This window comes from Lactuca virosa, chromosome 5 (assembly GCF_052849685.1).
Source record: "Lactuca virosa cultivar CGN04683 chromosome 5, Lactuca_virosa_CGN04683_v6, whole genome shotgun sequence".
Lineage (NCBI taxonomy): Eukaryota > Viridiplantae > Streptophyta > Magnoliopsida > Asterales > Asteraceae > Lactuca > Lactuca virosa.
In genome coordinates, this window is record NC_136430.1 from 310667588 (window position 1) to 310691480 (window position 23893).

Consider the following 23893-nt stretch of genomic DNA (forward strand, 5'->3'; position numbering starts at 1 on the left):
CCGATCATCAAGAACCGGGAATGTAAAAATTATTAAACTCTTCAGATTTTTATAGAGATATAATAAATTTCTGAACTTACAGTAATCGAGAAGCATCGTTACCTAATAAAAAAAAAAGAGGAAGATTAACAGAGACAAATCACAAATCGATTGATAAAAAAAAAAAAAAAAAAGACAATGGTCTAGTTTATTTACATGCAGACTGCAATAAGTATGAGCTAGATAACAATGAAGAACGATGAAGAAGACAATATGTGCAATTTTAGTTTGAGTTAGGATAGCATTTGGCAGAGTTATTTTTGTTATACTGGAAATTCTGAGACGTGCTTTCCATCTTGTTCCATCCTTTTGGGTGAGACTAAATTTTAAGAAAGTTGTCCCACTTGACTTGGTCAAAATCTAATTTTGTTCTTGTTCTAGTCATGTCAAACACTATCTAAAAGTTTTTGTCCCATCTAGTCCAGTCCAGTCCAACCTGCCAAACGCTACCTAATAGATCTTATTTCTTTGATCACTTGACCGGCTTAAGGGTAACTTGACACACTATTTTCAATAATTAGATTTGAGTTGTTATATGAATAGCTGCAAGACATTATCGAGGGCGTAGCTCATTTATGAATTCCTCAACTGCTATGGAATCAAAGTCATGTGACTCAAATTCATGGGAGTGTAACGTCCAACCGGACAGTAATCTTTTTGGGATATATGGAGACTTTTCTGTGATGAAAGTTCTTTTTGGTGTAGGGAGAGTGAGAGATGAACTGTTAGTGAGCATGGAAACAACTTCCTCCATTGTTGGTCTGTCAGCTGCATCTTCTTGAACACACAGGAACCCAATATGGACGAATTTTGTAATGGAGCTTGAATCAGCATCAATTCTAGGATCTTTTATATTTGAACATGTTCCTTCCAACCAATTTGTCCAAATCTACAACAGTTCCACATGTCCATAGTTATACTCCCATCATTGCACTAAAAAAAGTATGTCTTGACAATTTTCAGTATAAAATAAGTTCGCCTTTCATTCTAATCATTGTCCTTTATACTTCATTCATTACATGTAGCCCATTCGACATGTTCGTTAAACAACATTACTCTTTTACATCACTAATTGAGACCCATAAAACGTTTAAAAAAAAACAAGAATAACCAAAAATGAATTTCCAAGATTTAAAAGCAAGTTACGAGTTGTAAAATGTTTGCAATAAATTTGTATGAAATCCATGTCAGATTATATATATATATATATATATATATATATATATATATATATATATATATATATATTAAAAAAAACAGTATATGTTTTTTTTGGAATATGTAGGTAGGGTGTGAATAATATTATAGAAGCACAACTCGAACAAGAATCTTATACTTACATCTTGTACATATATCCACTGGTACATACTACACCCAGTTATGGTTTCCATAATCAAGACACCAAAACTATACACATCAGCCTTTGTTGACATACGATTAGCCTGACGTAACTCTGGTGCCATGTATCCCCTGCCACATATGCAGGTAATTTTAGCTTGGACCATTACTACAAATCATTCAAAGGATGATAAGAAAAAGAGAACACAAACACAGTTCAACCTATAGCATCATCTTTATCCATCAAACTGTTAATGGTCGACAAGATTTTTCAACTTTATCATTATTAAGGGATATTATGGAGATTTTGCTAATAGTCGCGTCCATTCAACTGTGTCGTGTTAAAAATACCTGTGCACTTAATATCAACTGAAACCAAGTCATATATCCTTTTCCGATATGGAAGAGTATATGAAAAATCAAATCATTTCTGATGCTTTTTAGAGTTACAAGAAATCAGTGTGGACTTAAGCGGGGCACATTAGGTTTATAAACTTCCATTCTCAGATGGGCCCAACAAAGAAAAAAATTGTAGTGCAAGAACAAGAAGGAAATGAGTTTTGAATCATATATGCTTAGAAAATTATACTTACGAAGTCCCGCGTATTGCATCCATTTCGATGCGATCAGCCTTGTTTATTGCTAAACATCTTGCAAGCGCAAAATCTGACAGTTTGGGGTGGAAACTTTCATCTAAAAGAATGTTTCCAGGTGTGACATTACCGTGTATGACATCATGTTGGTGAAGGTAAAAAAGTACACTTGCAACACCTAGTATTATCTTCTTGCGCTTATTCCAATCCAAAAGAGTACATTCAGAATCTACAAAGACATATCATAGAGCACATTTTTGTCAAGTTTAATCTAATATTTACAATCTTTCATACGAGTATGAATTTTAGATAAAACAAGGTTAATACTTAATAGTATTGATTGCTTAATTTCTCTTAATTAAACTCCATCACGAGTTCCCAAGAGGATGCAATCTGCCCTATGTTGAACCAAGCAAGCATGAGATGTACATTTCAGAAAGAAAAGTCATACCAAAAATCAAGCCATCTAGACTTGCACATACTGCAAGCTCATAGACAAGGAATACTTGCGTTCCTTGAATGGAATATCCAAGCAACTGAATCATATTCTCATGCTCAAGTTTTACCAGTAATGACACTTCATTTCTATAATCTTGGTATTTGGAATTAGAATAAGGTTTGGCAATTGTTATTCCTTGTCCGTTTCGTAGCCTTCCCTGAAAGGATAAAATTACGTTGTAGTTCTAAGTAACCTTTAAAAACGTGAAAATAATGTAATTATCTTAGATACATGATTACACATACCTTGTACATGGAGGGACCAAAGCTACATCGTGCAATTTTATTATCATCGGAGAAGTTTTCAGTTGCAGCACTGATAGTTCCAAACTCAAACCTGCGTAATATTCGAATTTCACCTCCAACAGTATCAAAGTATAACTCCAAAGATTTCAATCTTTTATGCGCAGATGTCATGCTTGTGGCTTTCTTCTGTAAGGCTAGAACATACTCAAGACAGGCCACAACCTCGGCCATAGTAGGCCTTTGCTTTGGATTGCTATGCAAACACCTGTCTGCAAGCCTTGCAAAATCCTTTAAACACTTAGGCAAGATTCTCTCCCTTAAATTATAATCAACAATATCATTTAGCCTACCACCTTTCATAGCTTCTTGAGCCCAATTTACTAAACCCCAATTCTCCTCATCAAGACTACTATCCACTGCTTGCTTTCCACTCAGGACTTCAAGTAATACTACCCAAAGGCATACACGTCAGACTTTCTTGTGAGCCGACCTGTTGAGAAGTAGTGTGGATCTAGGTATCCAAAAGTGCCTTTCACAAAAGTGCTAACATAACTCACACAAGTCGATGCTTGTTTTACTGGACCTAGTTTGGACAACCCAAAATCTGATATCTTAGCAGCCCAGCAGTCATCTAACAGTATATTTGAGCTCTTGATATCCCGATGTATAATTCCATGCTTAGCACCCGTACCAGTGTGAAGGTAATCTAAGCCACGAGCAACCCCTATACATATTTTGAGTCGTAGCAACCAAGTTAAAGTTAAAGGAGTCAGATGCTTGTGAAGATGATCTTCAAGGGTTCCATGGGGCATATAATCGTAAACAAGGATCATCTCTTGCTCATCATTGCAATAACCAATCAAAGACACCAAGTGACAGTGCCTTAAATTAGAAAGCATCTCAACTTCAGCCCTGAACTCTACAGCTCCTTGATTAGAGGTTGGATCAAGGCGCTTAATGGCAGCAACCAAATGAGTTGTCCCACTAGTGATGTTTCCTTTGTAAACCATACCAAAACCCCCACGCCCGATTACCAATGACCCATCAAAGTTTTCGGTTGCTAAGTGAATCTCGGAAATAGTAAACTGATGGCACTGTTGTGGCAATTGTAAGGATGGGGGTGATTCAGCATCCATACCAGAAGGAAAGAAGATGGTTACAGTTACAGATATGAACAATGACCATGTAGAAGGTAATTTCAAATATATTATCACAGATTTATAGCTACATATATGCACTTGACCAATTGAGTCATGTCTTATAGCTTACTATAGTCAAACATACATATTAATATCGCTTCTCACTCAATTTCTACAAAATGACTACATAATTTCGCAGAAATTGCTGTACCTTTCAAAAATTTAAGTGGTAGGGTTTTGCGAGGGATTTTCTCCAGCACTCCTCGTTAACTTACCTTTTATCTGAAACTTCGGCGTCGCCGCTGGTGCTCGTTATCTCCGCTTAATAAGAGTGACAAAATCTTGTTAAGAGTTATTCCCTAAAATATTATGTCCCGAGTCATTGTGCATAGAAAATCATGTAAGGGTTGTTTTGTAAATTGCCTTTCTATTGGCAGTTTAAAAGCACTTAATGTTGATCGAGTTAGAGGTGTCGTTCAGAGCTTACCAACCACGAAGTAGCGTTTTCAATGAGTTTGGTCTCGCCAATGGCATTTATTCATGACAAACATACTTTACGTCAGGGCTGGCCCAAGGCATGTTCAAAAGGTGCCCATGAACAGGGCCCACCAAAATCGTGGGCCCAAAATTTAGCTGATATTATCTTAGCTCGTCTTCGGTTTTTGGCCCAAATGCGGAAATAGGTTAAGCAAGAACAATGTACAGATTACACATAGACACAATCGATTAAGCGGAAAGCGGAACCATATTTTTTCTAAGGGAAAGAGATGGACGCTTTGGTTCCTTCGTCCTCGACATTGGGAATCAGAAATCCATGATGTAGTGCACCAATTATTGTTATCGCAAGTCATTAAGCCAAAAACGGTATTCTTTGATCTTAGGGTCTTTTCTTATCCCTTGATTGCTTAAAACCTTGAATCCAAAAAACTCATTCAGAAGAAATCCCTCGACCCTCAATACATATTGAATCGATTTTTGGTTTTTTCTTCTTACTTCTTTCTTCATAAATCACAAGAAAATACTCAATACTCATAACCCATTCAATTGAAATTCATTAGCAGCAATCTTATTTTGCTCAATTGCTTCCTATTTTAGTGCATCACAAGTAAATTGAAAGGGGAATAGAGGTTTGAAAGTTATAATCCGAGCATAAAGAAGAAAACCAAAAGGTAAATAAACTTTTACTATTATTCTTATTTTTTTTTCAGGTTTCTATCTCTGAATTCTACTAACTGTTTAGACTTTTAGAAGTAAATCTTTTTTCATTCTTTTCATTCTTATTTTCTTGCATCCAGATAGTAGCATTGAAACAAGTCAAACAATAATATATTGATTTGACTGTCAATCGGGCTTTCTAATATCTTGGTTGTCTTAATTCTTGAACTGTCGAAAATCAGAAGGCAGAATGTATTATACATTTACATTTCAGATATTGTTAATATTAAATCAGTTTTTTTTCTATTGTTTAATGTTTATGATTTTGATTTTCTCAAATTCAGACACATTGAAACAAATGTCTTCGTTTTCAGATTGTATTAAATGGTCCAAAATCAGTTTTAGATTGTATTGAAGGGTCCAAAATTAGGAATTGATGTTCTGATTTCTGTTTTTTTATCATAAGTTTTTTTATTCCATATCTTATGGACTTCTGTTTTTTATCATAGTTTTTTTTCCAGATAATGTAATATATCTTGATGATTTAATTTCTGATCTTTTTACAGATTATTTCAATACATATTAAATGGATGACTTTTTGCCTGTTTTCAAGTAGAAAAATGGTTTTTTTCAAGTAGAAGCGAAATTTATTTCAACAAATACTAGAAGGATGATTGTTTTCAAGCAGAAGCAACTTTTTTTTGTATTATTTTGAATGAAATCTTAATTTTGTGTATTTTGCAATAGAAAATGAAAAGTTATTACTGTTTTGCTTAATTTTTTCGACCTTTAAGTTTTAAGGCCTATTTTTTTGTTAAATTGCACGGGGCATCCGAAATCTCAGGGCCGTCCCTGCTTTACGTACAATCGATTTTAGAAGTTAGCTTGCAAGTAAACTCGCCAAGTGCTCGCAAACAACTAATAATTTTGTATTTATAGCCAAGTTTGAGGACATAGACATAATCTCTCTTCCTAATAAAAACCTCTCTAAGGTGCCACATGTCCTCTTTCTAAACCTTTAGTTTTGCCACATGTCAGCTTCACAACAATCTAAAAATGTTTTCCCGCTTATTTGCTAAAATCTTATCATATCTCTCTTATTCCCATTTTGATTTGAATTGAATGGAAATTAGAATTTAATGTAATTCATTCAATCCCATAAAATCAACAATGATTTGATTTAAAGATCTTTGACCGTAATCTTACTAACTCTCAATTGAAATCTTTAGGTGTTTCTCTTTCTTCCTCTCTAAATCAACGCCATCTTTCTTCAAAAACCCTAATTTAATATATTGTGCAGGTTTTGTGATATGATTTATATTTTTATTGATTTTTGGTTGTTCGATCTCAAATTGTGAAGACTCGTAATCTAATATGCACTATATTTCTTTCGATTGCACATGTAATATGATTGGTTTTGGGTATTAAATCATTTTCGTTCCATGCTTTTCATCTTTAGATTCTTAGTTTCTGATCACATATGAGTCATGAAGACATCAAAATGAGGCTTGACATGTTAGGGGGTTTGGGTCAAGTAAACACATCAAGATTCCACTACGGTGGGGTGTTCGTTCTGATGGACTCAACTTATCTGATTTTTGGGCAACAATCAAAAGGTAACTTGGGGTTTAATTCGTTTGGAATGGTTGAAGTGTCAAATTGAATTATTCAATAAAGAATCCTTAATAAGTCATTATGTTTAAACCTTAAGTTACAAAGTGAAGGAAGAAACGAAGATACGGACGATGATCCAAAGTGAGTTCAAGATTCCTCCTATCGTTTTCGACTACATTTGTTTCCCCAGCGAAGGCCTTGTGGTACCTTCAAATCGTTGTGTTCTTACTCATCATGCATTTTTTATTAACTTTCTTCATGTTATTCAAGTTATCTCTATGCGGTTATGATCTTGCACGGTTGATGGTTTGAATTGAAGTCATATATGATGTGATAGCAGAAGTTACATTGCAACTACACAAAATTCCAGAACATTCAATTGTAGCTCCATCCAAAAATCCATTTGAAAATTATAGCATATTTAATTCTGTTTTCAAGGTTATCTCCTTGGCAATCTATTTTCCATATGATCTTCTTCATTATGATTCATGAATTAAGAATAAATATTTTAGAATAAATTCTATGTTTGTGTTTTTGGGGCCTTTTTTCAACATGTTATCTGAAAGTGATTGTATCTTTTTGGCATGTGTATAACTTTACTACACTACCCTTCTGTTGGTTTGGCATGAAGCAACCCTTAATCATGTAAAACATGTTGGACTCTTAGGTGATGGATTTGGTTGAATGCCCCCTGAGATGTGCAAACACATGTTAGACTGTTATGCTTTTCTTTATCCTTAGGTGCTTAATGTATTTGATTTTTTATAAGAAAAAAGGTATTTGATTATGTTTATTATGAATAAAAAAGGGGTATTAGATGTGTGATTGATTAATCAGAGCTTAAAGTTTTTTGCACATTTATCATTTAATCATAAATCTTATTATTTAAAAGATTTAACTACTAAGTTGCATCTTTTTGTTTCTTGGATTATTGCTAAGATAACTCTTTTAAATGGAGTTAAGAATGATTTTATTTTGAATTTCTATGAAAATTCCAAAAAATAGTTTGACCCTAAAGTTTATTGTGGTAGAGCTCACATTTTGAGATGTTCCAAGTCATATGTCGTTATTGGTGCTTCCTAGACATGAATAAAACCAAGCCAAAAAGTTATTGAGGTATATCATGCTACCCTTGTTCATCTTTTAAATTATTTATGTTTGTTTTATTGTTGATGTTGTTGCAATTCAGTGATAATACTAAGGTTGGAGATACTATTTGTTGAAGGAAGTACTAATGAGCTTGGTCACAACCTCCAAACTCAATTATTTAGCTTCTTAATTTCATAGTTTATTAAAAACCAGGTGAATTTCTTTAATGCATATTGAAAAGTTACCTTCTTATTGTGCCTATTGGCCACTTATTCCACTAAACTCTATACCAATGTTTTCAAGTCTCTTGTGGTCTAAATGATTTGTAGATTCATTTTTGCTTTACTACAACCTTTTTGGTTTCTTCTACTCAGCCAACACCTTAAATCTACTTGCAAAACATCTTAAATATGCGGTTTACCATTACAAGTTAAATTCGTAAAAAATAACTATAAATTATGCGATTTTAAAGTAGATACAGGGAGAGTTGGTTTTGGGGTTTGACTGGTTATTATAAAATTAAAGTGGGATAAAAACATAAAAAAGAAAATTCATAAGAATTGAGCCAGTTATTATAAAATTAAAGTGGGATAAAAACATAAAAAAGAAAATTCATAAGAATTGAACCAGTTTTTCAGTTAATAAAATTGGGTAAAGAACATGGATTAAAATGGTAAATTTAAGCTTAAAATGATCTCGTGATAATTTCTTGATACTAAAAAGTATAGCATGTGTAGCAACAAAGTTTTAATTTTTTGTTTTTGATTGTTTTAACAAAAAGGGTTTTGTTTTTGTTTTTTTGCTTTTTTTTTTGTTTTCGTTTTGACACAAGAAAAATTTAGCTTTTTACGTAAAGAGTATTGAAGAAAATAGCAACGAAGTTTGAAAAGTACGCGAAAATAATAAGAAAGTTTTTTTTTTTATGGTTTTAGGCAACAAAGTTTCAGTTTTTTTTTTCCAGGGGAAATATTATTGGAAAAATAGCAACCAATTTTCGAAAGTATGAAATATGTCTACGTGTTTTTATGTAAATAGCAAGCAAGTTTCAAACCATTTAACATATTAATTTAAAATAAATATGATAAAATTACATACAAAACATAAAAATTTGTATATAAATAATTGTTTGTATATATATGATTAATGATCACGATTTTTGTAGTTTTTATGTTATTTTACATTGTTAACCGTGTAGTACACGGGTTATAACCTAGTAAGTTATAAAATACAACATGTATTTTGATATTACGTTTTCTCAAAAGAAATGATACTTTCATCAACAATGTTGAATTGATTGACATTCATTAATTGACATATATACAATTACATACACGAGATGGGCCAGTGACCTTTGAATACAAAACATGTGGGCTACACTAAACATAAGACAATACATACAAAAGTCCGTTAACAAGCCCCCCCCCCCCCTCCACCACCACCACCAGTTGGAAAAGGGGGGGGGGGGGGTAAAATGACGGACATTCAAACTGGACCGAAATTCCAAAAATAAAGGAGACGGAAAACTCTTGGTGAATATGTCAGCATATTGAGAAGAGAATGGAACATGAAGAACACGAACATGACCGGTAGCAACCTTGTATCGTACAAAATGAAGATCAATCTCAATATGCTTCATTTATTGATGTTGAACCGGATTTGAGGACATAAAGACTGCACTCACATTATCACAGTACACAATAGTAGCCCGATGCAGAGAATAATCAAGTTCAAGAAGAAGATTGTGTATCCAACAACAATGACATTAGTGACACCTCTATATTGTGCTTCAGCACTAGATCGATAAATAGCGCTCTAACATTTAGAGAACCATGATAACAAATTGTGCCCTAAGAAGACACAATAGCCAGATGTAGAACGATGAGTGACAGGACAACCAACCCAATCTGCGAGTATGCAATGATATCACGATTTGAAGAGCTGTAAAGATGAAGACCATAAGCAGTAGTACCTTGAACGTAACGAAGAATGTGCTTGAGAGTCGTGAAGTGTGGTTCTCGAGGATCATGCATATAGAGACATACTTGTTGAACAACATAAGCGATAGCAGGTCTCGTGAAGGTTAAGTATTGTAACGCCCCAACCATACTACGATATAAAGTCGAATCAGCAATAGGAGGACCATAGGCATCAAACTTGGTAGACAAATCAGTAGGAGTGGAAACTGATTTGTAGTTCAACATAAATGTAACGTCCCAAAAATTATGAGGTAAAAATTTCATTTTTAATTCAAACAAAACATTAATTATCTTTAATCCAAACTTTCATTATCCTTTTCTAAATATTCAAAGTACTTTATAGGGAAAACAATTGTCAGAGTACAATCCCAAAGTCATCATAATACGGAAACATGGGTGGATGATGTAACACTCTAAATTTTCAAACAATTTTTTTATATTTTTAAAACCACATAAAACACAATCTCATAGTTTCAGAAACCCAAATGTATAAGTTGTTCAGACACAAGACAACAAAATGTTTGATAATCTCCCATAATCCTCAAAACAACATAATCTCAAGCTGGTGTGTACAATCAAGCCGGTGCCTTCCCGCGATCCTAAGAGGTACCTGAAACACATATCACACAACACTGTAAGCATGAAGCTTAGTGAGTTCCCCAAAATACCATGCACAAATGATTAGCCTCTCATGGTTATATCTCAATAAGGACCCTCCGGTCTCACAGCTCGGGTCGGACCCTCCAGTCTGGTATCTCTATAACATCCCAATTTTCAAGACCAAAAAAATTGTTTTTAATTAAGCAATTTATAAAACAGTCTACTGAAAAACATCATCGATTCATATCATTTCATAAAACATAGTCACATGTCTCAAACCATATCGTAAAATAGTAATAATGTCAGAGTACAATCCCAAGAATCTCATAATGCGGAAATCATATGTGTGTGATGTGCTGATACCGTGCCGGCTCCTTCCCCTTCGATGAAGAGGTACCTTAAACAAAACTGAAAACTGTAAGCACAAAGCTTAGTGAGTTCCCCCATCATACCACATACCATACTATAAACATACTGCCAGGCATATCTGGGTGCCCGACCTACCCTGCTAGGCATACCGGGGTGCCTAACCTACACTTGTCAGACATACCGGGGTGTCCGACCTACCCCTCCGGTTTATCTCAACAGGTTACGGGAACTATTTCACCCCCTACTACTACCACATAATAACATAACGTAATCATACTACCAGGCATACTGGGGTGCCTAACCTACCCCTTCGGTCCTTACAACCGTAACATGGGGACTATTCCCCCTACCACCACTATCACCTAATATTATATCATACTAGCATATAAAACATATCAAACAGTGGCAAACCTGTGACATCCCCTAATTTCTCGGCCAGAAAAGACCGATTTAATTTATGCTTTTTAAAATAAAATCAGAGAATCTTTTTAAAAGATGTTGCGGAATTGGTCCCAAAAAACAAAACATGATAAAAATTTGTCAAAACCTTTCTTTAAGAAATATATAATTTCCTTTTATATTAAAACATCGGGATGTCATGTTCCGATACAGATCAAAAGCATAAACAAGACATTATAAGCCTTACAACAGTTATTTATAACTACTGGCCTATAATCCATAAATCACTCATCATCATCATCCGACTATGCTCGGGGTCCACTACCTGTAATATAAAAAGCTGAGTGGGTCAGGCTTGGAAGCCTGGTGAGCATATAGGGTTTTCAACCCACAATACATAATTTAATATGCTTAAACATCAATCAATCAACCGAATTACCCCAACCCATTATCTTATTTATTTCTTAAGGGTTTACCCTAAGAATCAACTATCACTCCTTCCTAAGGCTTCATCCTAAGGAATAGACACAAAGTCACCTCGTCACCGGGGTTTATACAGCGGGCACTAAGTCCATAGCTGCCAAGGTTTATTCAACATGTGCTAAGTCCATAGCTCTTATTTATCGACAGTATTATTTATAGGTATTCCCCCCTGCAATACATGTCAATGGGATTTTAGAGTACATCAAATGAACATATAGTTCATTACACCTACAGGTTGCGGGCCTGCTAGTGTTCCACAGTCCATCTAGAATAGTCCATGGTTGTCATCCATACTCTGCTGAATGACGGGGGACAACATTTTGGGTAAGTGATTCTCTCAAATTTCACCACTCACCCTCAACTCATGATCAATATTACTGATCATCTCCTTTATCCAACTCACCTTTCATCACACCCACTATTTCATCTACCCATGTTTTACCCAACATTTTTGGTAGATAAAAATACATATACAATTTAAATTATTTAAAAACCTGTATAAATCATTCCTTCAACACCCATCTCAAATAAACAAACAATATATATTCACACAGCACGTATTTTATGTAAAATACTTCATATCTATGTGTAAGGTGAAAGTAACTACACACTCACCTGATTTAATGAAAATCGGGCAACAATTCGTTTCCTAAAACGATCGTTTCTAATAAAACCGGAAGTTTTATTGAGAAACCGGGCTCTGCGAAGGGTCGGGCTTCGAAACCGAAAAGATAATTTTTTCGGGCTTCTCGGGCACTTCGTGGCGTATTCCGGGGATTATAATTGATACCGGGGCTTTGGGGGAAGTCAGAATGAAAGAAATATGAAATTTAGGGTGAAAGGTGGCAAATTTCCAAAGTTACCCGGGAAGGCTCGCAGCCTTCTATTTATAGGGAGGAGCTTCTGATCGGATGGCTGAGAAGCCTCCAGGTGGTGCTGATCCGAGGGCTCGCACATGGCTCGCACATGCGAAGGGTTGCTGGCCTCTTGTGATTGGACCGAGGTCTAGGTCCGAAGTAGGGGCATCCGTGGCACTCATGCTATGGTTCGGACACGAGGGAAGAGGGTACGTGTCGCCTTCTCAGTGGACCACTTCGGATCAGGTCAGGAGCTCGGATGACTCAGCAGCTCGGACACGTGGCTCGCATGACTCACCAATTTCGGACACGTGGCACGTTCTACGCGAGGGTGACGTGGCAAAAACGTGACTATGCGAATTTTCTCGATTTTTGTGCAAAAACATCTAAAATCCATAACTTTCGCATACGAGCTCCGTTTTTGACGTTCTTTATATTCACGCGTAGGTAAGATTACGCTCTACAACTTCCGTTTAGACTTTGTCGGCTAATTTTGACTTTAATTTTTATATTATTATTTTTAACAGACCGGGACGGGAAATCCGTTAAAAATTCATAACTTCTTCATCCGACGTCCGTTTTCGTCAGACTTTTTACCGTTGTGCTACTATTTACGAGACCTTCGATTCTCGTTTAGTTCGTGTCGACTAAAAATCACTCGATCTAAAATTCGAGTTTTTCAGCTGTCTACTGCTAAGCTGAAACTTCGAAAAATCATAACTTCCTCATACGAAGTCAGATTTGGGCGTTCTTTTTATACCTACTCTCGGTTTAACGAACACTACCAGTTTCGTTTAGATCACTAAGGCTAAAAAGTAGTTTATCGAAAACTCACTTTTTACAACATTCAGCACCGAGCCGGTTTTGTCGTGAAACTTCAACAGGTCATAACTTCTTCGTTATAACTCGGATTTCGACATTCTTTATATATCCGTAATCCTTGTCACGACCATTACAACTTTCTTAATAGATATCGACTTTATCTAATATTTATTTTTGACGCTCATTTTTATTCTTAATTATTTAACTCCTAGTAATTAAGCATAAAACACATAATATTCACATAATTCCTTTTCATTTCTTCTAAATGAGTTACAAAGGTTAACCTAGACCATTATATCAATATTAATGCCTAGCCTAGAAACACGGGCGTTACAAAACCCAAGTAATTATCACAAAGACATCTACTTGACAAACAATCCCTACTAGTGGGCCGACATTGTGGCCATAGACCCATTTCTACTGGAAGGCAACTCACCTCAATGTCGTGCAATAACTAAACTGTACTCGGTGCTGGAATCGACTCCTCTCAAACTCCTACACATAACAACCTTCCTTAATTACCCTTTCATACTCATACCCCTTTCAAGGGCCAACTCAGGTCAAAGTCAAAGTCAAGGTCAACACCTTGGTCAAAGTCAACTTTTGGTCAGAGTCAACATCTGGTTGACTCAACTCGCCGACTTGGTCCACCAACTCGTCGAGTTCCATAATCCACAAAACACTGGAACTTCGATCCTACTCTTCGATTCTTTCAAGAACTTGTCGAGTTCTCCTTCATACAGAATCGGGACCTTTTGCTCATGACTCGCCGAGTTCATCCTTGAACTCGTCGAGTTCTTCTTCACAACAGTCAGGACATTGCCTTAAACCCGCCGAGTTCATCCTTGAACTCGTCGAGTTCTTTGATCTTCAAGTCCATATTCACATCCATCTCGTTGAGTCCTCTTCTAGACTCAACCATAATGCTTAGGAACAGAAAAGGTTGGGGAGCCATGACCCGACTCGCCGAGTCCTATGAATGAATCGCCGAGTCCCCCAAAGTCCAAGTCCACACAGTTGATTTCAGTCGGGCTTATTGCATTCAAAGCATAGATCTGGCCTCCTGGAGTCAATATAACACATAAAGTTACAAACTTTATGTGCATGCATTGGTGTTACGAAGCTAAAACACCAAAACTAAGTCATAAAGGAGTTCTAATGCATGGAATAGGGCCATAGCTCAATAAAGGTGGCAAATTTGAGCTTCCTTAGCTCAAATGTTGTTACAACCCGAAATTTCTATTTTATAAGGCCAATCAATTCAATCAAAAGTCAGACTTGTTTCTGCTATCTTTTAGCATTGTTAATGGTCTGTTTGAGTGTTCTAAGCCCAGTACATTCAAGTATTGTGTGTTAGGATGTGTTAACTAAAGTTCTTTGTGTTGCATTTGAGCTAGAAACTCCCTCACAAGGAGTTTACGGCCGCCAACTAGAGTTTACGGCCGTAAACTCTTGGCAGCCGTGAACCCTCCCTTATATCACATACTTCCTTCATTATTTCTTCACTTCTCACATCTTCAAGTCAAGAACACTCATTTCTCTCTCAAGTATCATCAAGAACACTTCCATTTCTCTTCAATTTGTAAGTGATTCTTCCATTGTTTCTTTATATCTTACTTGATCTTGTTAAACCCTTTGATTTCATCCATGAATTTAACTCTTTTGGGTTAGATCTTCAAGTCTTCATCCTTTTCATCAAGAACACCAAGAACACTAAGAACACACACTAGTTCTTTGGGCCGTAATCACCCTATAAGCTTCCAAAACGTAAGTATATCTTCCACATACTTGTTATCCATTAGAAGCACTAGATTCCTAGCCATGAAACAAACACTTTGTGCATAAACTTCAAGAGTTTACGGCCGTAAACCCTTCTTGGGGCCGTAAACCCTTCTTAGTTCATAAGGTGGCCGTGAACCCTTCAAGCCATGGTCGTAAACCCTTCAAGTTCATGTGTTGTCCGTAAACTCCTTGGCCGTAAACACACCCTTGTGTGGCCGTGAACACCCTTTATACAATCATATGCGATTGTAACACTTCATTCCAAGTGTTTCCTAGTCCTTAAGGTTGTTCCCTTACATTATTAGTTGTTATATTCACTAATTATATACATATATGTGTCATTATATGCTTAATAGGATCCGTTTGTGCTCGAGACTTCACTTGGCATACTTAGCATCCTAATCGATCTTACATTCAAATCACTCACTACAGGTGAGTTCATACCCTAACTTATCTTTTAAATGATTTTAAATGCTTTTATGGGGGGGGGGGGGAGTACAAGTTGAAATCAATATAGTTATAGTATCAATCACATGTGATTTATAACTATCAAACAAGAGGATTTCTTATACTTCAAAACTGTATTATCAAACAAACTGTTTCAAACCATTTTATAAACTGACATCAAGTCATCAATAACCATTTAAATGGTTAAAACTCTTTTATAACATAAACTCTTTATCGTTTTACAAAACTCTTTTACAATTATATATTGTCAAAATCATGTCTATATAGATATAGTTATATAAATAAGGTTGAAAGGGCTTAGGACTGATAACTCACTTTATTTCATGTTCCTTGTTTGGTTGTGGACTTAGGTTATCAGTTGTTTGTCCGAGTGTCGTTTAAATCTTAGTTATATATTATGTATATGTATGTAGATATAAAAGTTCTTCCGATCAGTTCAATACCTTTGGGTAGCAAAGGTGTACAAACATGTTCAGTCATTCAAACAACAGTACTAGTAAACTATAATAGGTATAGTTTAGAGAGTTACTACTTACTATTTCTAGAACAATGAAACTTACAAGAGTCAGTTCATACATGAGTCAGTTCAAACATACTATAACAAGAACAGAAAGAACATACTATTCACTAGAACAAAAGGAACATACTATTCACTAGAACAGAAGGAACATACTATACACTATAACAAAAGGAACATACTACACTAATACAAAAACAATATAACATTAATGTGAGCACTACTTCATGGCATGGCAATATACTGTTGTGTCACGTTTTGTAGCCAGAGTCTCCTGGAGGGAGAGCGTGAATTTGTGTATAGATCTATACGGGATTGACCATCCTACACCTTGCTTTTAGCTATAGTGGGACCTGCAGGTCTACGGGTGACGAATGTCATACCATTTCGACGTCTTCGAACGTCGTGTTTTACTAGTCAATCAAGTATGGTTATAATCTCATCACATTTTACCTTAATTAAACAACTGGTTTTAAGGTAGTTAGTACATCTGTAGTTACTTTATACAATACTAATGTACATCTTCATTTTCCCTTTACATTTATATAGTGATCTTCTCACATAAACGGTAATGTAAACTATTTTCTGGTAATGATAGTAATACTTGGGAAAAACACTCACTTTTATAAAAGAACAAACATGCAGAACAGTCGGGTTTTGGTAGAAGACCACATTACATTATAAGTAGAAAATATAGGATTTTGTAGGAGGTTTACAAACATTTATATCAAACACTTACAAACTTTTACATCAAACACTTACAAACACTTACATTAAACTTATACAAATATTGAGAATAAAATACTTATGAACTCACCAGCTTAAATGTTGATCTACTCTTTCAAAATAACTTGTATTCTCAGGTCACCAGTAGACAGGTACCGATGACCAGGTTTTGAGAAGACGAAGCATGTTCAAGACTCGTCTTATATTTTTATTCATATTTTGGTGTCTTTCAAACTTTACACAGAACACACTTATATTAAACTATATTATTAATGCAATGGATGATGTTGTTGCTTGTTTTCTATTGTGCATTGTTATGATACTATACATGATGTCCTCCGTCCCCGAACGTTTCCACCGTTCTGGTTTGGGGGTGTGACAGATTGGTATCAGAGCTTTGTTTATAGTGAATTGAGTATATCAACCCATAAAAAATATACAACTATAAACACATCGGGATTAAAACACTCTGACCAAGAGTTAATACTTTTAAAATAATAAAATATTTTAGTAAAGTATTATTACAAGCATTCATACTAGGATCAGTGTCATACTAAAACAGAACAAAAGTATTGCGGTTGTTGGACAGCACAAGTGGGCTTGGGGACATATAATCAGATCAGGGAGTGATATAGCCTGATCAACTATATCTTTCCGAGATATGATTAGCATGTGCCTAGGAATGGTTGTGGTGTTGCAGCAAGTCTAAAAACTTACCAACACTACTACGATGAAAACTTTAGAACAAAACATAAACTTAAAATACTATTGGAGTATTTTGTGTTACTATAATTACTTATGTGCAAACTAAAAGGTCTTTACTAGTATGTCAATAGTTTCTGAGTGGATACGCTAAGGTTATATGTGACTAAGGTGTCATATAATTAGAATCTGTGATCTTTGCTTTATTTCCTGTTCCTTGTTTGGTTGTGGACTTAGAGTTAGGGTCACTTATTCGAAGGTCTATTCTGTTTTGGTTACATATGACTGGTATGCACTACGCAAATGTTGGAGTAACTAGTAAGGATCATCCTATAATTATCTATAGTAGTACGTCTATTAACTATCTCTTTTACCCCTATTCTCGCGTAGATATCATGGTGGAATTTAATCCTCATGGAGATCCGTACTTCCCTAACCAAGGAAATGGTGGATGGATCGATGCAGAGCCAGAAGAGAATCATGCAATTCCTTTAGATGATGATTTCGCAGAAAACTTCCCGGAGGATTCTGACTCCGAGCCGAAAGTCAATGATCTACCCCTGGTAGCTCCAATCCCAAATTCTAACCCTCGTCCGGCTTTTCAAGGCCCGACGCCTTTATGGGCTGAGAACTTGGGTAGGTGGATCCGTGAACAGGGTTAACCCTTACCCTACAATGGAGACCGGAGTTTCTATAACCTAAGTGAGGGAGGATCTGTAGGCAGAGTTCTTCCCATCTTGGTTCGCCGAGTGGCTCACAATGTTGAACTAGGAATGACAGACATTCAACAAACCGTGGAGCTCGATACGGATACAAACGTCAATACAGATCGTATTCGCAATCTTGAAGTTGCTCATGGGAGAGCTATGAGAGACAATGAGGCTCTGCAACAAGAGCTAGCTGCAACTCGAGCTGAAGTCATAGAGCTCCAAGCATGCCAAAGAGTACATGAGAGACACCTGCTTGATGTGGAGCGTCAGCTGGCCGAATTAAGGGTTCATCTGAGAGGTGTCCATCGCCAGTAGGAGATGCTCTGCTCATCCTTTCTTTTGGTTTAAGGAATAGCCTTCTTATCTATGCTCTAAGTAGCACTTTTCCCTATAATTTTCCTGTTAAATGTAATACCTTGGACTTTCAATCCGTTAGGTATTTATGCTGTCAAAATTTTCTTATTCTGGTTTGATGTAAGGCCTACTTCAAGGTCATTTTTCCTGAACGCGTTACATCTTTAATGCCAATATTATTGACAGACACCTAATCTTTTGGGGAAATCTTTATCCAAATGATTTCATCCTTCTATTGTTAAATCCCTATTTACAATCATACTCTCATCTGTTTAGCTGGGCTATGGTGAGTTAGTCCATGGATCACTCTCATTATACTCACAATTAAATTCTTACTATCATCCTCATCTTTGTAAACTTTTAGTTGAAAGATGCCTCCAAGTCGATCAAACAAACGCACTACTCCGATAACTCCAACTCAACCACCACTACCTCTTCCACAATACAATCCAGCAGCTATCCAAGCTGCAGTGAATGCGGCTGTTACAGCAGCCCTAGCTCAATTCAACTCCGCCGGTACTAACGAAAGTGGAACAACTGTACATTCCACTTAAGGTGATGCTCCCGTACGCGCTAGAGAGTGCTCGTATAAGGACTTCACCAACTGCAAACCTAGGACCTTTAACGGGACTGGTGGAATCATTTCCCTCTCGCAATGGTTTGAAAAGACGGAGTCGATCTTCGAGATCTGCTCCTGTCCAGAAGGAAGAAAAGTAAAATTTGCTGCCTGTACCTTCTCGGACAGAGCCCTGACATGGTTGAATAGCCATGTCAAGTCACTAACCCTGATAGTGGCTAATGCTATGGGCTGGGAAGCTCTGAAGGAGCTCATGATTGAGGAGTATTGCCCGAGGGGCGAGGTTCAGAAACTTGAACAAGAACTTTGGAGCCTAACCATGAAGGGCTCCGACATAGTTTCTTACACCGCCAGGTTCAGCGATCTAGTGGCTCTATGTCCGGGAATGGTCCCTACTAAGGGAAAGAAAGTCGAGAGGTATATTTGGGGGCTGATGCCTCCATTTCAGGGGAATGTCTTAGCTTCAAACCGCACTACCTTCGACAGTGCCAAACGATTGCCACAGCGGCTCATCGATCACGGAGTCCGCACCCCAACAACGACAACAACCCTTGCCATCCCAGAACCATCCAATACCGCTGACAACAAGCGGAAGTTTTGGGACAACAAGAAGAAGAATGCGGTGCGGAACTCTGCCAAAAAGCAGCATGTCATGGCTGTTCATGTCGCGATAGCACCTACTACCACTACGCCGATGAAGCAGTATGCGGGAAGCTTGCCCAAGTGCAACAAGTGCAACTTCCACCACAATGGACCCTGCCAGGAAATGCAGTGTACAAACTGCAACAAGAAAGGGCACACTGCCCGTTTCTGCAGATCTCCGGCTAGGCCAATCACCCAGGTCCCTGGTACTGGAGCAGGCCATGCCTGCTACGGGTGTGGTGAAGTGGGGCACTTCAAAAGGAACTGCCCAAAGGCAGGGAACGCGGGTGGAGTGGGAAGAGTTTTGGATATAGGCCATGAGGAAGCGGTAGCAGACCCTACGGTGGTGACTGGTACGTTTCTCCTCGATAACTCTTATGCATGCATACTGTTTGATAGTGGAGCGGAGAGGAGTTTCGTGAACCAGAAATTTGCACACCTACTTAAACAAAAATCATGTGCACTTAAAGAACCGTTCATTGTAGAAATGGCTAACGGAAAGACTGAGAGCACTAACAGTATATACATAGGATGTACTCTAACTCTAGACAACCATTCATTTCCAATCGACCTCATGTCAGTCTCAATTAAAAATTTCGACGTCATTATCAGCATGGATTGGTTGAGTCTTCATCGTGCCGACATCATGTGTTTTGAGAAGGCCATTCTTCTTAATCTACCATCTAACGAAACCCTAGTTATCTACGACGACAAACCAAGCACGAACCTTCGTATCATCTCGTGCATTCAAGACCAGAAATACTTACGAAAGGAATGTCACACATTCCTTGCTCATGTAGTCAATATGAGCCAAGAGACAAAGGACATAAAGAACATCCCCGAAGTACGCGACTTTCCCGACGTCTTTCCAGAAGAACTAACAGGATTACCTCCACAGCGTCAAGTCGAGTTCATAATCGACTTAGTTCCAGGGGATACCCCAGTAGCCAAATCACCATATCATCTAGCACCAACTGAGATGCAGGAGCTATCCGGTTAACTTAACGAACTGCTCAGCAAGGGCTTTATTAGACCAAGCTTCTCACCCTGGGGAGCAGCGGTCTTGTTCGTGAAGAAGAAAGACAGATCGTTCCGTATGTGCATCGACTACATAAAACTAAACACTCTACCTCGCATAGACGGCTTGTTCGACCAACTACTAAGGGTGAATTACTTTTCAAATATTGATCTGAGATCCAGGTATCACCAATTACGAGTGTTAGAGGAGGATGTTCCCAAGACAGCCTTCCGAACTCGTTATGGACACTATGAGTTTGTAGTGATGCCATTCGGATTGACCAATGTGCCCGCAATATTCATGGACTTATGAATCGAGTGTGCCATCTGTACTTAGATCAATTCGTTATTGTATTTATCGACGATATTCTTATCTATTCTCGTAGTAAGGAGGAGCATAGTCAACACATACGTTAGATTTTAGAAACCCTACAAGCAGAGAAGCTTTATGTGCAGTTCTCTAAGTGCGAATTCTGGATCCGAAGAGTCGAATTCTTGGGTCACGTGATTACCAAAGAGGGAATTCACGTGGATCCTTCCAAAATAAAGGCCATTGACAACTGATTAGCTCCGAAGACGCCTACTGAAATTCGTCAATTTCTAGGCCTCGCTGGATACTATCGTAGGTTCATTCATAACTTCTCGAGAATCGCAAAACCGCTTACTACATTGACCCAGAAAGGTGTGGCCTTCGACTGGGAAGAGAAACAAGAAAAAGCGTTCCAAACGCTGAAGCGAGCCTTATGCAGGGCACCGATACTATCCCTCCCAGAAGGGATAAAATACTTTGTGGTTTATTGCGATGCATCCAACCAAGGGCTTGGCTGTGTTCTTATGCAACGAGGTAAGGTCATTGCCTATGCCTCGAGGGAGCTAAAGACACACGAAGTCAACTACACCACGCATGATCTTGAGTTAGGAGCAGTGGTATTTGCTCTGAAGATCTGGAGACACTACTTGTATGGTACAAAAAGCACTATCTTTACAGACCACAAAAGCCTTCAACACATATTCGACCAGAAGGAGCTCAATAGGAGACAATGACGGTGGGTCGAGCTACTCAGTGACTACGAATGCGAAATTCGTTATCATCCCGGCAAAGCCAACGTAGTAGCTGACGCCCTAAGTCGGAAAGAATACTCAGGTCGTAGAGTCAAATCATTGACTATGACTATCCATTCACATCTGTCCACACAGATTAAGGAGGCTCGGATAGAAGCCTTGAAGCCTGAAAATATGGCGGGTGAATCCCTTAGAGGGATGGATAAGAACTTGGAAGTCAAGGGTGGTGAAGCGTTATTTCTCATGGATCAGATCTGGACACCGAGACACGGTGGTTACAGAGACTTGGTCATGACTGAAGCACACAACACTCGATATTCCGTCCACCCAGGTTCAGATAAGATGTATCTGGATCTCAAAAAGTTATATTGGTGGCCTAACATGAAAGCAGAGATTGCTACCTTCGTGAGTAAGTGTCTTACTTGCGCCAAGGTTAAGGTCGAATACCAGAAACCCTCAGGTTTACTACAACAACTGGAGATACCTGAATGGAAGTGGGAGCAGATCACGATGGACTTCATAACCAAGTTTCCCAATACAACGAGTGGTCTCGATACCATTTGGGTGATCGTAGACAGGTTAACAAAGTCCACACTTCCTGCCTATCAAAGAAACTGACAAGATGGAGAAACTAACAAGAACCTACATTAAGGAGATCGTACGACTGCATGGTGTTCCCATATCCATTATCTCTGATAGAGATAGTAGATTCACTTCAAGGTTCTGGCAGTCGCTACAAGGTTCCTTAGGAACTAGGCTGGACATGAGTACAACCTACCATCCGCAAACCGACGGACAAAGTGAGAGGACTATTAAAACTCTGGAAGATATGTTGCGAGCCTGTGTGATAGATTTTGGGAAGGAATGGGATACTCATTTACCTCTTTTCGAGTTCTCCTACAATAACAGTTATCACACAAGCATAAAGGTAGCTCCATTTGAAGCCGTCTATGGTCGAAAGTGCCGATCCCGTCTGTGCTGGGCTGAGGTGGGTGAGACCCAGTTAGCTGAAAGCACTCTCACAGGTCCAGAAATCATTCGGGAAACGACAGAGAAGATCGTTCAGATTCGTGAACGATTGAAAGCCTCTAAAGATCGACAGAAAAGCTACGCAGACAAGAGAAGGAAACCTTTGGAATTCCAGGTTGGCGACCGTGTTCTATTGAATGTCTCACCCTGGAAGGGCTTGATACGTTTCGGAAAGCGTGGGAAGCTAAATCCAAGGTATATAGGGCCTTTTGAGATCATTTCTAGGATCGGCCTTGTAGCTTAGAAACTCAAACTACCTCAAGAACTCAGTAACGTACACCCTACTTTCCACGTTTCGAACTTGAAAAAGTGTCTATCCGACGAGACTCTTGTAATCACACTCGATGAAATCGAGATCAACGAGAGCCTCAACTTCGTGGAAGAACCAGTAGAGATCATGGATCGTGAGGTCAAACAAACGAACCAAAGCCGTATCCCGATAGTGAAGGTTCACTGGAATGCCAAGCGAAGACCTGAATTCACTTGGGAGCGCGAGGATCAAATGAAACTGAAATATCCTCATCTTTTCCCTGAGTTATCTATATTTGCTTAAACTCTAATTTCGGGATGAAATTCCCTTTAACGGGGGGATGATGTTACAACCCGAAATTTCTATTTTATAAGGCCAATCAATTCAATCAAAAGTCAGACTTGTTTCTGCTATCTTTTAGCATTGTTAAGGGTCTGTTTGAGTGTTCTAAGCCTAGTACATTCAAGGATTGTGTGTTAGGATGTGTTAACTAAAGTTCTTCGTGTTGCATTCGAGCTAGAAACTCCATCACAAGGAGTTTACGGCCGCAAACTAGAGTTTACAGCCGTAAACTCCTGGCAACCGTGAACCCTCCCCTATATCACATACTTCCTTCATTATTTCTTCACTTCTCACATCTTCAAGTCAAGAACACTCATTTCTCTCTCAAGTATCATCAAGAACACTTCAATTTCTATTCAATTTGTAAGTGATTCTTCCATTGTTTCTTGATATCTTACTTGATCTTGTTAAACACTTTGATTTCATCCATGAATTCAACTTTTTTGGGTTAGATATTCAAGTCTTCGTACTTTTCATCAAGAACACCAAGAACACACA

At 37.8% G+C, this 23893-nt stretch overlaps 1 long non-coding RNA gene and 1 pseudogene across 3 annotated transcripts; one reads left to right on the forward strand and one right to left on the reverse strand.

Annotated features, from left to right (window-relative positions):
* Window positions 1-524: 524 nt before the first annotated feature.
* LOC145116021 (uncharacterized) lies at window positions 525-4285 on the reverse strand (annotated as a pseudogene). Its single transcript, XR_013711838.1, has 5 exons — window positions 2715-4285; window positions 2422-2626; window positions 1971-2199; window positions 1380-1509; window positions 525-928 (listed from the first exon to the last, which is right to left on the reverse strand). The product of XR_013711838.1 is annotated as an uncharacterized LOC145116021 (transcript).
* LOC145116022 (uncharacterized) lies at window positions 4228-7025 on the forward strand. Of its 2 annotated transcripts, none has more exons than XR_013711840.1 (3): window positions 4228-5022; window positions 6468-6624; window positions 6720-7025. It is a non-coding gene; the product is annotated as an uncharacterized LOC145116022 (long non-coding RNA). The 2 variants fall into 2 exon arrangements; XR_013711839.1 differs by having other exon boundaries at window positions 4228-4717; window positions 4949-5022; window positions 6468-7025.
* Window positions 7026-23893: the final 16868 nt, after the last annotated feature.